At 42.5% G+C, this 12667-nt stretch overlaps 1 protein-coding gene across 2 annotated transcripts in view; it reads right to left on the bottom strand.

The window, feature by feature from the left end:
* Positions 1–12667, bottom strand: part of CRHR2 (corticotropin releasing hormone receptor 2) — a 446496-nt gene that overhangs the window by 265498 nt on the left and 168331 nt on the right. The window lies entirely within an intron of this gene.

Consider the following 12667-nt stretch of genomic DNA (forward strand, 5'->3'; position numbering starts at 1 on the left):
GTAAAATAAACACCAGTTCAAATTAGTTAATTTATTTTGCTGCCTCCTCTCCAAATTGAGCAGTTTGGTGTATATGACGCATGCTGGGTATATTCTGTCTCACACTACACCAGAGACAAAATCATATGAGTAGCGCTGCTGGCTGATACTATATATACACTGTAGCTTATGCACTGACCGTGGCCCCTTGCAGACACACTTACCAGAACACCCTCCTACTGTCTCTAAATTCTCTCTACTTACCACTTAGATGGAAAGCTCTTCGGGGTCGGGACTCCTTTTCCTATTGTTTTATGTCTTATTCCCATTATGTTTTAATATTATTTCACGTGTATTACTGCTGTCCAGCGTAATGTACCTGGTTGCCGCTATATAAATAAAGATATACGTACATACGACCATATTGCTTTTCTTAGCACAGAATGAATTATTACTATGACCTAAAGCAATACTACACATATAAACTGCATTATTTTCTGTGTACAAATAATGTCATCAAGTTTAACAAACCCCAAATCCGTTTTTCTCAACAAGGAAAACTATTTAACTCTTCCTTTTTCATGTTTTTAAACTTGGAGAACTTTTTTCTTTCTTGAAGCTTTTACTGTATGTAGATGCAAACTACTACCAGTCCCCTTGCCTTAGCCACAACGTCACGGGTGTCTGGCATGCCATGGACCCCATGACATAGGGGGTCGAAAGGTTTACACATCTCCAGTAGTAGACCTAAATCTTCATTCCCCACCTGAAGAGGGGACACTTCAGTCAAGAAATTTTGCTGATCATGTTGATGGTGATCTGCTCTGGTGTGAAGATTTGAAGCAAAATGCAAGTTTTATTAATATTCTTCCCCAATTAGAATAGCAAATGGAACAGTATTTGGCTTTGCCAGAAGAAGGGTGATTGCTAGAGAAGAAGAGATCCTGTTCTTAAGTGGTAGCTGGACGTTAGTGGGCGCCTGGCTAATCTCACTGTTTTTCTACCTATTGTAAATGTACTGGGATGTACATCTTTAGTTACACAGGAGGGCCCCGGGTATACGGCGGGTTCCGTTCCAGAGGCCGGCCGTATAGTGAAAATCGCCGGAAAGCGGATCCCGCGATTTTCAGTGCTGCGCATGCGCAAACCGGCATTTTCGCCGTTCTGCGCATGTGGGATCTATATGCTTCGCGTGCAACCTGCAGTCTGCGCGTGCAACCTGCGGTCTGCGCATGCGTGCCGGTCGCACCCCACCCGTTCTGCGCATGCGCGATTTCAGATTCAACATGGCGGCCCCCTTCTCGGTGCCGCCGTATCAGCGGATCGCCGGAAAGCGGAGCGCCGACAAGCGGGGCCCTGCTGTAAAGTGCCAACATTGTCCTCGGCGCTTTACAAAAAGAAATAAAAACAGTGCAGGGAATTATAATAATACAATAAGTGCAGCGGTCAGACAATAGGAAAGGAAATCACTGCCCCAGAGAGCTTACAATCTAAGTGGTATGTTGGGAGACTCACATAGATAGCAGGTGTGGGAGTAAGTGCAGTAGATGGCAGGGCTTGGCCACAATGGTTAGTACGAGTGGCCATGGGTGTGGGACAGTAGCCATGAGTGCAGTCTATTGGGATACGTCATTCAAGAGGTGAGTTTTAAGGTTTGTCGGTTTTAAATTAGATGGGTTAACACCATTAGCAGGGAGGAGGCAGGATCACAGTCACATTTGCAGTTACAGTAAATGCTATTTCTTTACACTCTTGTAATTCAAAACGCATTTACTGCCAGACAGGCCTGCCACACATTGCATATAAACAGAAGGGGTTACATCGCAATGTGGAAGACTTTGGGAGCGAAAATGTGACCCGTATGAATTTTAAAAAGTATGCAAAGTAACAAAAGATGTCTGTGTTACATGAATTGCGTTGAAATATTTTGACTTAACTTATTATTAAAAGACCCTCAGCTAACATTCCTTTTCTATATGTAACATGTATGAGATTGATTCCAAGAATAACACAAGTCAAACTAAATTCAGTTCTCGTATTTTGAGCTATTTTACATATACAACTAAAAATTGATATGTGGCATGTAGCTTTTTTTTCTGAATTGTGAATAGTTATTCTTCGGGCTTAAAGCTACATGGGCTATTTTGTAAGCGCTTAACAGTCAGTAAGACATTGGCAAAATTAGGGGTGCGCAAACTTTTCAGTCTGGGCCCCCCTACTTGCTCCCCCCCCCCTGCTCGCGCCCCCTCCTTACCTTGTCTTCAGCCATGTTGCCATGGTGACGCGTCGCCGAAGACAAGGTAAGGGAAGTTACCGAGGCCTCACGCGATCCCCCGGCTTTCATTTAAATGTCTTGGAGAAGAGCGCGGGGGCCTCTGTAACTGCTTCGTCCCCCCCCCCTGGAAAATCTTGCACCCCCCAGTTTGTGCACCCCTGGGCTAAATGATAAAATGCTGACGGTTTGCTTATCCAAATGCAAATCAAATCCCCACGATGCTGTAGTAAAAATTAAATCTCTATGCATACTTTCAATCATTGGTTGAAATCTCATTTAGTGTAAGCGAGGACGTCATAACTAAAATGCAATCCATTTTCTTGCTGAAGTATATTTAATTGTGTGTTCGTAGAAGTTTGTAGCATACTGTACATGTGAACAATAATACATCCCACTAGAGATTACTATGACACATTAGAATTAGGTTTCCCAATCATTTGCAAAAACGGCAACACCACTTACTGTACATGTTACCAGGGAGGCTGAGAAAAATGACCTGTTTCTAGTTAATGCAAGTGTTCAAGCTTCGGAATGGTTATTATACACAGGTTTTCTTCATATACTGTAACAATTGACCAGTGCACAAACAAAATGGAGCCATATTAGATTCTGAAAGGCTGTACGCATATGATTATTATTATTCGTTATTTGTGAAGCGCCGACATATTCCACAGTGCGGTACAATGGGGGTATGTATCTTGCAAAAACAAACAGTTGGATACATGTGAGGACAAACATGCACAAACAGATACAGAGAGGTAATGAGGGCCCTGCCCGCGAGAGCTTACAAGCGAGAGCGAATGGGGGACAATGTTGCAATAAGAAGGTAAGGTGGCTGCTTATTGTAGGATAAGGTGCGGCTCAGGTTAGAATATGGCCCAGTCTGACAGCCAAAGCCACGAAGGTTTTTTTGCGGGGGGGTGTTAGTGGGAGGCGAGTTGGATCTTAGAGGTATGGCAAGTAGGCTGCAAAGGTGAGTTTTCCGGGAGACTTGAAATATCTGAAAGCCGGGGGAGAGTCTGGTGGTACGTGATAGGGAATTCCAGAGAGAGGGGATGATAAAAGACTCCAGGGACAACACAGTCTTCTAAAATGAAGCTCAATTCAGTTTTAAGTAATAATTAATAGACATGCAAAAAGTTGCACAATGCCACCTTCCTTGGAGAAATCCAGATGATCAAGACCATTGGGCATATGAAATATGCCTGTCCACCTCAAAACGACAGGGTTCTGAGCCAAGAAGATGACAGATATCAGATAACGACTCAAAGTGGCATTCAAATGTTGGACTGTGCTTGAACACAGGAGAAAACAATTATTTTAAACAAGAGCACAAATCCCACAGTGTGTAATTTCATACATTATTTATCTGTACTACAAACACCGAAATTGGGATGTAGTTATTTTTTTTAGCAGTTCCCTTATTTATTTATTTATTTATTTAAAGAAGCAGCAGTTTGGGTTTTTGAATGAAGAGGTAACCAGCTTTCTCCTGTGTATAATCACACTTCAAACATGGGTCTCTTACCATTTTAATTCGGTGTGGGATGGTTGAAAGACATAGCTAGAGGCAATTCTGAGGAGCTGCAATATTATTATGTAGGATTATATGAACTGTCATTTTATGCGTAAGGGAAGATGTGGTGTTAGCTACATTTCTGATTAATTAATTATTGTGTTTGTGCATGCAAATTCCATTCAAGCACTTATAGTCAGACACCAATGTGTGAAATATTTAGGAAAGAATGAATAAAATAATCCACAATCAGGATCAAAGATCTAAGTAACCTACCTGATTTTAAGTCCCCTCCAGTGGGTGTTAGAGAGAAGTGATTAAAATATATTTTTATTAAAGTGTTAATGAAATAATAATAATTTTAAAAAAAATGTCCTCTGCGTGTCCTTTTATTAAGTCACAGTAGATAATCAGATACATACATAGGGGCTGATGTATCAAGGAGAATTTGCAGCCAACGTTACCCAAATTGGATAATTTTCATCTTGCGTCTCTTTGCATCAACGTATCAATGCCTTTGCTCCATGTGCGATTTGGGGAGGGTCAATAGGAGGAAATAGGGAGGGGTTACATGATGCACAGATTATAATGAGATGTACCATACTCTGCGTCTCAGTGCGACGCTTTTTTTAAATCTTGTATTTGTGTTAAAATAAGTGCAAAGAATGAGGTGGCATAAACCTTTTTAGCTAACGATATACGTAAAGTGTAACATAAAAATGCGAGCAAAAAAATTGGGCATGGCATCAGAAGAAACGTCTATGCTGACTTTCTGTACGTTGATACAGTACATATACATACATACAATCTCATAGTGTGCACTGGCCTCTAGCATGTCTTAAGTCTTTATTTAAAAGGGGATTCCTATATATTGTACAGTATGTATCCAGTCCACACATGGTGTAATTGTATCAAGGATGTTTCCCTTCTCCTCCTATGTCAGTGGTCCCCAAGCAGTGGCTGGTGAGCAACATGTTGCTCGCTGGGGTGTACATTGTGGCTCTCAAGTTACCTGCTGCATTACACAGGTATGAGTGTGACATCACAAGAGGGAGGAGCCTGAAGTCAGCCCAGCAGCAGCATGAGGTGGAAAAATGTAGTTCTAAAAAAGGAATGTGACTCCTCTCCCTTTAAGGTGACATAACAGCAACGAAAAAAGGGAAGGCATCAATCAGATGGTACAACCGCTTGGTTGATGTACCATCTGATGACATCAATGTTGGTTGAGAGGTCATTCTCAACCAGATTGATGACTGATCACATAGTACATCCACCAGTAGGATTGGTGGATTTACCAGGTGACTGTGCAATTAGTATTGATTATGTATTGTAATGTATATTTTTTTTGTAATTTGTATGCTTTTCAATGGGCAAAAGTCCTACTAGGCACATTTGCCTAAAAGGACTATTGCCCATTACTGTGCGGGGGGAACTCTTGTTGCCTATTTGCCCCGGCGTGAGTGGTGGGCGAAGTTAGCCCCTTCATTACCTTAGCATTTAGCCACTAAGGTAATGAAGGGTGAGGGGGGGGGGGGGGGTTATTAATGTTTTTTAATATTGGAATAAAACAAGGAGTTAATGCTGCACACCACAATGTAATAAAGAAAATAATACAGTTACCGGTGCTCCCTTCAATGTACGATCGGCTGCGTCCAATCCACGGCATACAAGAAAAATAGGAGATGGGGCACACGGATTTCAAAAATAATGAAAATTTATTAAAGCATACACAACGTTTCGACCTAATAGCTTTTTTGCACTTGACAAAGACCTATTAGGTCGAAACGTTGTGTATGCTTTAATAAATTTTCATTATTTTTGAAATCCGTGTGCCCCATCTCCTATTTTTCTTTTAATATTGGAAAACATTTTTTTTTGTATTACACTTTACCATTTATTGCCAAATGTGGCTAGCTAAGCCCCCCCATTGAGAGTTCCTAATTACCCAAAGTAACAATCAATGGCTTTATGTGTAAAATGTATTTTTAATGTGATTATTATTTTTTTTATAGTGTATATTTTTGGGGGTTAATTCCCCAAACCACTGTTAGCCACTAGTTAATTGCCGCATCTCAATTTTGACTGAATATCACAACCGCTAAATTATTACTCAATCGTGATGTATCCTAGCTTGAAATCACGGTAATAACGCTTATAATTTTTTTTCTTCTTGTGGGTGTGATATTAACGCCACTTTAACGGAGTTTCATGTATCCGGCCAATACTGTACTCAAAAACAAAACAACGTTTCAAGGCCCCTTCCTTAGGACTAGGGACACAAAAGGATCCTAGCAGCTTATCTGCAGGATGCAGTACACCATTATTGCACCATTATTGAGAACTGGGTGAGTGCTAGTTCTATTTTCTGTTTCTAGCAAAGTGCTATATGCCTTTACCACAAAGGATCAGGAGCAGCAGTTAGTTCATCAAGATTATTCATTGATAATATTATGTTGAGGAAGTCAAATGAAAATACAGTATACTGGTATAGATAGCAGATAGCCGCCAATGAACTATACACATAATTATGGATGCGCACAGGTTCCAAATCACAACTTTGGAACAAACTTTCAAATGTCAAACTTTGCATGTTTCCTTTTCTTAATAAACTGAGTGAACTTTGGGGGGAAAAAAACGGAAACGTTTGTGAAAAGTTCCAAGTCCAAGGAAGTGTGCCCCAAATCTCAAAAAACTCTTATGCGTTTTTTCCATAATGTTTTACATGAAGAAAACCAATCGCGTGCCCACACTTTCCAATAAAACTCCAGCATAAACTGGTTTTAAATATATAACAATGCATTGTATTAAAGAAATTATAACTGAGAGGATAAGAAAGAACGGCACTTACCGAGTGGTAGGTTTTTGTGTTAAGTGGCACTGTTGCTTCATATTTAATTGTATGAGCTCAGTTCATAATTCTGTGAAGGGTAACAGTGTTCTGTGGAAGAATACTGTACTATTTCAGATACATTACAGTGAATCCAGTTACTGCGGAGGGGCCCACTACTCATTGAAGAGTATTACATTGCTGGCACATCAGTCGCTAACTGTTTTAATAAAGGTTTTAACGATATTTCATTGTTGTGTCACTATTTTGCAAAGATTGCTACTCTGCTCTTAAAAAGGCTGCAAACATCCAACATCTGGTACGGCATAATACATCATAAGAAATGAGAAATAATTCCCAAGGATTCCTTGGTAATGTATAGTAGAAATGTGCAAATATTAAACATTTTAGCTTGAATGGAATTTCAAAACCCCATAAACCACATCTCTCAAAATACACTGAACACATCGATTCTTTGAGGAGCATTTTACCGTACACATCTTGTTTCTCAGATATGTACAGCAGCACAATATGCACTTAGGGTATTTGCTTCCAATGCCATCTTGCATTGAGCTGACTGAACCGTTTCTTGGCTTAATTATTCCAGTCGAGAGGAAAGGCACAAGAAAAAGAAAACAATTGGGGCTAAATACACAAAGCTCTATTATTGAATAAACAAGGCTTTAAACCAGGCCTGCACAACTCCAGTCCTTGAGGGCCGCAAACAGGCCAGGTTTTCAGGATATCCCTACTTCAGCACAGCTGGCTCAATTAGTGGCTCAGTATGGCTGAGACACTAATTGAGCCAGCTGTGCTGAAGTAGGGATATTCTGAAAACCTGGCCTGTTTGCGGCCCTCGAGGACTGGAGTTGTGCAGGCCTCCTTTAAACTAAGCCAGGAGTGCACAAAGTTTTCTCCCTGCACTCCCCTGCATGCTCTCCTCCCATGCTCGGGACTCCTCCCTAAGCCCCCTTTTGCTCTGCTCCGGTGTTAAATGATGTTACGGGGTCATGTGATATCATGTTGCCATTGCAACGCGATAGCACGTGATGCCGGGTAACCATGGTGACCCATCGCCGAAGACAGGTAGGAGAAGTTACAGAGGTCTTGCGCGGTTCCCCAGTATTTAATTTCAATGTCTTGGGGAAGAGCGCGGGGCCTCTGCAACCCCCACGCCCCCAGTTTCCGCACCCCTGACCTAAGCAACGGGTATCTTCAAAGCTATAAAAACATGTGCAAAGGCCCGTCTTATGCCTAAGACGACTTCAGTTACCTATAACGGGCATTAATGTAAATCATATGCAAATGAGGCATTCCTCCTAATAACGCAGATCCACAGAGCTTTGTTATAGTTAAAGCAGAGATTTAACTAAAGTCATCGCTATACCTGCCATAACTCCCACCATTATGCGTTACATATTTAACTCGCCTACGCAATGTCAACAGATGTCTTCCTATGCATCTACAGTACATCAATCTAACGTAACACTGAAGTGTATAAATAGAGTGAATTGCCCGTGGAGCCGTGGACATCATGACACAGACACATGCCCCTGCTGTGGCTCTATCCAAAAGAAGGGTACGTGTGATCAAATTCTGTGAGGCCGACATAAATGTCACATCATTACCATTCTGGACCATTGTGGCAAACTCTTTGGAGAGCTTGTATATAAGAACCCAGCATCTGAGAAATCCAGCATATGAGCCCAAATAGTTGACAATATCAATGCTGTGGGCCTGTGACAGGGCCTAACCCCTGTCTAAACGGGCTGAATTAAAAAGCTTGTTTTGGTGCAATGAGTCCAGCAGGAAGCTGGTTAATCACAGCTACAGACTATTAACCAGTCTCCACCTGGCTCATCAGACGGGTAGAAAAGCCTCCTGCTTGAACTGCTCTAGCTCATTGTAGGTGTTTGCTGACAGAGAGAGGGCCCAGGGAACCAGCCCCCCTATTCCAGGACACAGCTGTCACATCAGAGACTCGCTCTCCAAAACAAGGCTCGGAATGCAACAAAACGTCCACCCAGTGCATTTCCCTCTGTCTCTGCCAGCTTCCTCAGGATAGGGAGACGCCGTTGAGGTGTATATTTGAAGTCATGTTTGCCATGGTTATATATCTATCAGAATCTCTATATCTATCAGAAATTTGCAGGCAGTCACTGTGAAATGCAGTGAAAGATATAAATCAAAAAACATTTATATGCATACAGATGTAGCAGATATTATTACTCCCATTAACACTAGTGAGCACAAGAAGTAGCTCAGAGAATATTGTATATGTTAAAGAGAACACATGAGTTACTATTGTTTTCAATTTACAGTATTTCAAGCACATCTTTCAAGTACCATTTAAAGATAACACTTATTGCATTTAAAGTGGCAATACGCAATACCCCCTTTTCCCCATTTCCCCATTTCCCATTTCCCATTTTTTTGATTCATACCCAACAGGATTAGAACCCACAACCTCTGTTGCTCGGAATATCAGCTTTAGCGGTGTGAGCTAAACCAGCTGACCACATTAGCCAGCACCCCTGTCCGTGTGAATTAACATATCTGCAAGGGATATCTATTGTGTTGTAATCAGATAAGGATTGTTACTTTGAAAGGGATATGAGTTACTGGGGCCAAGTTAGAGTAAATAAGACACATGTTTTCTGACACACGTATGTAAAAAGAAGGTGATTTACGTGACCTGGGGACTTCAGTTAGTACTTGTCATCTTATAAAAGATAAAGACAGTAGGCCATATTTACTAAGCAGTGTTCTGTCGTAAGGTACCTTCAGTGCTGGAATATATTAATAAATGAACTGTGACGTGTCTTCTCATGCCGGAAGGTGTCGTGTGGCAGAAGACTACTTATTAGATTAGTATCTTGGGAACCAGGAGATTCCAAAGGTGAAAACAACACTGTTGCTTCCTATCCTGGTAAAAAAAAGCAAAGGGTTATGGGGGAATAGCAGACTTAACTCAACCAAGTTATTTTGCAAGTGTAATGACATCCATGTATTATAAATAGCGTAAACATTTAGTGTGTACATTACCGTACAAAATATTGGTTACTTTTCACCTAGCATGCAAGGTTAGGTTGATGATATTAATAATTTGTGTATTCGTTTGCAGATGGACCTAAGGATTCAGTATGGGTTAGAAAAGATCCTGAAGTTGCATAAATTATTAGAAGTAGAACACTCATAAATCTCTAGTAATTAGGTCAATAGGTCTGCATTATTTAATCTCATTCTGTTTGTCATACATCTATTGATGTATATTCCTATTCATGAATCAGCCTTTTTACATCATCCCATGCGTACCATAGAGCAGCGGTGCGCAATCTGTGGGGCGCGACCCCCAGGGGGGGCGCGAGACTGCCGACGGGGGGCGCGGGGTTTACAGAGGCCCCGCGCGCTTCCCGAAGGCACTTAAATTAAGTGCCGGGGGAGCTGCAGGGCCTCTGTAAACCATACTTACCCGTGGCTCCGGCGGCTTCCTCCTGGCGTCGCCATGGCAACGCGGCGTCAAAATGACGCTGCGAGGTCATGTGACGTCACGTTGCTATGGCAACGTGACGTCATTACGCCGGTACGAGGGTAAGTTGGGGTTGGGGGGGGCGCGGGAGTGAGGGGACAGCCGGCAGGGGGGCGCAGGGAAAAAAGTTTGCGCCCCCCTGCCATAGAGGACTGGTTTACTTGACCTTGATATATAAGTGGGATATCCATTATCGTTATCTGCATTCAACACTTCTGCATTGAAATCAAGTTAATAACCACTCAGTCCCTTGTCCATTGCATAATAGGTTACTCTATTTTCTCATTTATATTCAGTAGGATATTGGTAGACGGATATATTATTGTTGATAGTTAATAAAGCAAGAACCAATGACGTATGTTCAAACTGCAAAGTGATGATTTGAAAGGAAGATCTGAATACAATGTAATCCAAGTGATTCAGTGTACTTTTCATTTCAATGTTACCCAATCTCATGCAATCAATTTACTGACCTGTGTGGGATCATTTTAATAAACAATGACATCTTCAAAGATTTACTCCTGTTCTCAACTAATCTACAGTAAAAGCTTGTACTGGCTTAAATGCTCCCAATAAGTTCAGTGTAGGAAGTGGCTGTACATAATGTAGCACTTTTTGCATTTGAGTCAACATACAGTATTTGGATTCAACTTTCATAACTTCCCATGAGTTTCTAATTTAGCTCTAAATTGCTACTAGCTATCCAGTATTTTGACATGTGTCTCATATCCATGTCACAGTTATATTTGTATGCAGATACTGTACCTTGGCTTAAAATAATGTTAACTTAATTTGCAAAGTGCTCTCTAAAGTTAAAGGACTGAAAGAATGAAATAGTTACATCTGCCATATCATTATACTCTATAATGTGATTCCCAGCTCTGTATATCCATCGTGTGATTTGTACACAGACGCATTGCCAAAATAGTGGCCACGTTCCGTTAACCATTTTAAAATCATAGAGAAAATAAAAGAGAAGAGATCGCAAGGCTCATAGTGAAGGCTGTATTTATTGACACATAAAAAATGGTTGAAAACACTCACAGACGCCAGTTGAAATCTGGTACACAATTGTGTTAAATGTAGCTGTGGGGTTAACCGAGCTGTCTGTGGCTTCCACGGTACTCCACCAGGTCTCCTCGCGCCTCCTGGATCTCCTACCTTCAGTGTCTACAGACGATTTGTTTACGGGTCACATGGTTGCGTGATGTCGCCCTGACGTTACCGAAGGGGTGGACCTCCCGAAAGTTGCGATTGGCTCCTGCACACCACCGCTGCAGCCCAGAACAGCCCCAGTATGCCTCACAGATATCAGGCGGTGGTGTGCGGGAGCCGATTGCAACTTTCGGGAGGTCCACCCCTTCGGACGACACGCTGCAGCGACGTCAAGCAACCACGTGACCCGGAAGCAAATCAGCTGTAGACAGGGCCACCGACATGGGGGGACAGATGGTACTGCTGTCTCAGGCCCCGCCAGTCAAGTGGCCCGGCCTCCCTGCCGGCAACCCTACTCTCTGTGCAAGCAAACCAGCTGACCTCCCCTTTCTCCCCTCTCCGTGTCTATTACCATATCTCCAAGGGACATCTATTTTGTTGAACTCTGATAAGGATTGTTACCTTGAAAGGGATATGAGTTACTGGGGCCAAGTTAGAGTAAATAAAACACATGTTTTCGGACACCCCTTATGAAATGTTATTTTTATGTCTGAAGCACGTATTCCCATGATCTGTTATTTGTATTATTTGTTATTTATATTATTGTCACATATATTACTACTGTGACGCCCTTTCTTGGCTGCCGGCCCCTCCCCTCTCCTGGCTTTCGCTTCCCTCCTGCAGGACAGAAGTGCCATCTCCTTTGTTCAGCCCGCCCATCTGTCCCTCCAATCTCCAGCTTCTTTGCAGGGCACTGCCTTCTGCTGGCCATGCTGCTCCAGCAGGCCCATCCAAGGGCCCTAGGTAAGCCCACATGACCCAGGCCACCCTTATACCAGCCTGCCAGGCCCTTTACCCTCCCCAAGAGGGAGGGGGCCTTATTTGTGTGTGGAAGGGGGCTTATTTGTGAGTGTGTGGGGGGGGTGTGTGTATGGGGGCTTGTGTGTGTGAGTGTGGAGGGGGTCTTATTTGTGTGTGTGTGTGTATTGGGAAGGGGGGTTATTGAGTGTGAGGTGGGGAAAATACATGGTGGGAGGGACAGGTTGGGAGAGGTGGTTGTGTGAGAGAGGGAGGAGGAAAGGACACGCGGGTGGGGGAAACTTTAGTCCTGGGCCCCAGAAAAGCTGTCTGCAGCCCTGGCTGTAGACGCTGAGAGTAGGAGATCCTGGAGGCACAATGAGACCCGGCAGAGTACCGTTGAAGCCAAAGGCGGCTCGGTTAACCCCACAGCAACTTCTAACACAATTGTGTGCCAGATTTCAACTGACGTCGGTGAGTGTTTTTAACCGTTTTTTATGTCAATAAATAGACTTCAATACAGTATGAGCCTTTAATTCTCTTCTCTTTTATTTTCTCTATAGTTTATCTTGGACCCTTGGGCTAGAT

The sequence above is a fragment of the Ascaphus truei genome, chromosome 2 (assembly GCF_040206685.1).
Source record: "Ascaphus truei isolate aAscTru1 chromosome 2, aAscTru1.hap1, whole genome shotgun sequence".
In the NCBI taxonomy this organism is placed as follows: domain Eukaryota; kingdom Metazoa; phylum Chordata; class Amphibia; order Anura; family Ascaphidae; genus Ascaphus; species Ascaphus truei.